The sequence below is a fragment of the Mustela lutreola genome, chromosome 9, assembly GCF_030435805.1.
Source record: "Mustela lutreola isolate mMusLut2 chromosome 9, mMusLut2.pri, whole genome shotgun sequence".
NCBI classification, from domain to species: Eukaryota; Metazoa; Chordata; class Mammalia; order Carnivora; family Mustelidae; genus Mustela; species Mustela lutreola.
Window position 1 is genome coordinate 27,273,074 of NC_081298.1, and position 3,919 is coordinate 27,276,992.

The following is a 3,919-nucleotide window of genomic DNA, read 5'->3' on the forward strand; positions in this document are numbered from 1 at the left end:
GGGGCTATATCCTACAGTTACATTTACGCATGTGTGAGATGACCCAGATACAGGGATGCTTCTTGCTGTGCAAAGAGGGAGCTAAACAGGCTGGATGGAGCCAAGTGTGGGTGGGGACATGGAGGTAGTGCTGCGGAAGTGGGGACAGAAGCAGCCATCTGGAGAGCAAGCTGTCACATTAAATATACATGGGAATGTATAAAAGATGACCACTGAGTCTCTGATCATCTTCCCAGCAACAGGTGAGTTCTATGCACAGACTCTCTGCCTCTGGGCTGCTCCGTGACCAGTACTATGGCAGAAGTGATGCTGTGACATCTTTGAGGCCCAGATCTCAAAAGACTAGCAGTTTCTGTGCTCACTTCAGCAGCACATATGCTAAAATAGGAACGATCCAGAGAAGATTAGCATGGCCCTTGTGCAAGGATGACATGCAAATTTGTGAAGTGTTCCATATTAAAAAAAAAAAAAAAAAAAGGCTAGCAGCTTCTACTTCCTCTTTCTTGGAATGATCACTTGGAGGGAAGTCAGCTGCTATGAAAAAAATCCAGGCACCCCGAGACTGCCATGCTGGGAGGAAGTCTAGCTAGCTATAGAGAGGTGTCCTCTAGGATGAGACAGCATGAGAGGGAGTCAGAGATAGAGAGAGAGAGAGAGAAAGACCAGGTCCATCAAGGCTGCAGACATGAGTGAAGAAGCTGACTATCTTGGAAGGGAACCTCCACTCCCTGCTGTCTCGGCTGACCCCGCATGGTTCAGAGCCGAGTGACCCAGCCAAGCCCTTACTGAATTCCTGACCCAAAAAGTCTTGAATAAAACAAAGTGTTGTTTTAAGCTTCTAAGTTGAGGATAAGTGATTGTAGTGCAAAAGATAACCACCAGTTGTATTCCTGACTCTTGGTCCAGGTAAGATTCTCATGGCAATCCACACAAGGACACGCCAGTGTAGTGATGGTGTGGCAGCAGAGACTTAAAGACCAGCAAGGTGGGGCGCCTGGGTAGGTCAGTGGGTTAAGCTGCTGCCTTCAGCTCAGGTCATGATCCCAGGGTCCTGGGATCGAGCCCCACATCGGGCTCTCTGCTCAGCAGGGAGCCTGCTTCCTCTTCTCTCTCTGCCTGCCTCTCTGCCTACTTGTGATCTCTGTCTGTCAAATAAATAAATAAAATCTTAAAAAAAAAAAAAAGACCAGCAAGGTGCCAGTTCCTGGGGTAGTAGAGGGGAAAACACATGACTGCAAACCAAGGAGTCCTAGTCAGTATCTAGACGCCATAAGTCAAGCCACAACCCAGACCAATATTAAGCAGAAATGAAGACCAGAATGAAAATGAATTAAAATGCATATCCAGAAAGCAACAATAGCCATGCAAGCATACTGTGTTTTTCAGGAAGACTGACACAACAAGGAACACATGGGACCCATTAGAATAGGTCTATGGAGAAGCAGAAAATGAGAAGGGGAAATGGGACAAAAAAGAATATATAGAGAAAAATAAAACAAAGGAGAGGCATGTAGGGGTCAACAATGATAATCTGCTGTGAACTGAGGACCTTTTTTTTTTAAACTCAATTCTGTACATTTGAAGCTTAAAAAGTGATAGCAGGTAAACAAAATGAATGTCCATAAAAGGAGGGTTGTTGAATAAATTACAGCTCATCCACATGACAGTATACTTATTAAGACATGAAAACAAATGTTGAAGTTGCCTATGTATGACTATGTAAGAATCTGCAAAGTATATTTGCATGGGGGCAGAAATGATATAAAAGGGTGTGTATAATAGGCTTCCATTAGGGAGGAATAAAAGTGTATGTATTTGCATATATGTTTGTTTTTTTTATTTTTTTAAGATTGTTTTATTTGAGAGGGAGAGAGCATGGGTAGGGGGAGGGCAGAGGTAGAGGGAGAGAATCTCAGGGAGACTCCCTGCTGAGTGTGGAGCCTGATGCAGGTCTTGATCTCATGATCCTGAGATCATGACCCAAGCAGAAACCAAGAATCAGACACTCAACCGAGTCACCCAGGTGCCCCTGCTTATACATTTATAAACAAGTGGTATCTCTGTGTAAGAATATTCCAGAAATGAATCCAAGTGGATGCTTCTGGGGAAAGGAGCCAGGTGTTGGGGGATAGGAAGGGTTGGGAGAACTTCAGAGGGCAACTACCCAGTCTGTCAGTGCTCGCTTTTGCAATCCAGTCACCAAGATGTGATGGAATTCAGATCCCATGGAGAGGCTGACGTGGAAAGGAACTGAGTCCCTCTCCTTTCTCCTGCCCTCTGCCCCTAGCCAACTGCTAGTATCAACCTGCCAGCTGTGCAGATGAGCTCCTCGGGCAGCAGATTCTCCAGCCCCAGTCAGATCTTCAGATGAGGACAGCCACAGCTGACCTGTGAACGCAACCTAAGAACCAGAACTGCCCAGCTAAACCACTCCCAAATTCCTGACCCTCAGATACTATGAGACAGTGTGACTAAGATATGACTAAGAAATATCACTGTTCTAAAGCATCATGCTGCCGGGTTGTTACACGGGAGAGCTAGCTAATACAGAAGGGTCCTGCAGCCCTTCCCAATAGGAATCCCCCTCTCCACCCCAGAGAAACCACTATCCTGATTATTATTCCCCTGAATGTTCTAACTTTACTACATACATAGAAATCCTTACACAGGGTGCCTGGGTAGCTCAGTTGGTTAAGCCTCTGCCTTTGGCTCAGGTCATGATCTTAGAGTCCTGGGATCGAGCCCCGCATCGGGCTCTCTGCTCAGTGGGGAGCCTGCTTCCCCCCTCCTTCTGTGCCTCTCTGCCTACTTGTGATCTCTTTCTTTCTCTCAAATAAATAAATAAAATCTTTTAAAAGAAGAAATCCTTACACAATATAGAGAATTATGTTTCGTTCATAGAATGCTCATGATTTAATAGATACATTTGTCTTTATAATGTGTATCCTATCTTACTTTCTTTTTTCTTCCACAATATGCTTTGAAGATCTGTCTGTTGAGGCAGGCAGTTGTAGTTCTTTTTTGCTAATATAATATTCCATTATATTAATAACATATTATATCTTATAATATTATATTCCATTATATTAATAATATATCTTATAATATTATAATATAATATTCCATTATATTAATAAATACTACCATTTAGTAGGCAGATGTGGTGTGTAAGTGCTTGGCACACACAGTCAAATTTCATCCTCACTTCTGTGATAGCAACTGGACACCACGTATACCTACTAGATGTTAGCTAGGCCAGTGACCTCTATCTATACTTGAACTTTTTATTTTGAAACAATTTTGGACTTACAGAAAGGTTGCAAACTTAGTCCAAAGAACTCCTGTAAACCTTCACCCAGATTCCTCAAATGTTCACATTTTACTACCCTTGCTACATTTATATTCTGCTTACATTTCTGTCTGGCTAGGAGTAAATTGCAGACAGGATGCCTCTTCTAAATTATTCCATGTATATTTTCTAAACACAAGAACACTCTTTAATAAAACCACAGTACAGATACAAAAATCAGGACATTAACATTGTTGCAATACTATTGTCTACATTATAGGCTTAGTGAAATGTTGCCAATTGCTCTACTAATATCCTTCATAGCAAACAAACAGAAAACATTTTTCTTTTTTTTCTGATCCAGTATCCAATCCAGGATAGATGTTGCATTTAGGCTTTTTTTTTTTTTTTTAAGTTTCCTTTTATCTGGAATAGTTCCTCAGGGCTTTCTGTTTGTTTGTTTTTGTTTGTGTGCGTGTGTGTTTTACTTTTATGAATTTGACATTTTTTTATATGCTCAGACCAGGTTTTTTTTTTTTTTAAGATTTTATTTATTTATTTGACAGACAGACATCATAAGTAGGCAAAGAGGCAGGCAGAGAGAGAGAAGGAAGCAGGCTCACCTCTGAG

The 3,919-nt window shown here is 41.8% G+C and overlaps 1 non-coding gene across 1 annotated transcript; it reads left to right on the forward strand.

The window, feature by feature from the left end:
• The first annotated feature begins 354 nt into the window (after nt 1-354).
• On the forward strand, nt 355-461 carry LOC131808657 (U6 spliceosomal RNA). Its single transcript, XR_009344867.1, has one exon. It is a non-coding gene; the product is annotated as a U6 spliceosomal RNA (small nuclear RNA).
• Nucleotides 462-3,919: the final 3,458 nt, after the last annotated feature.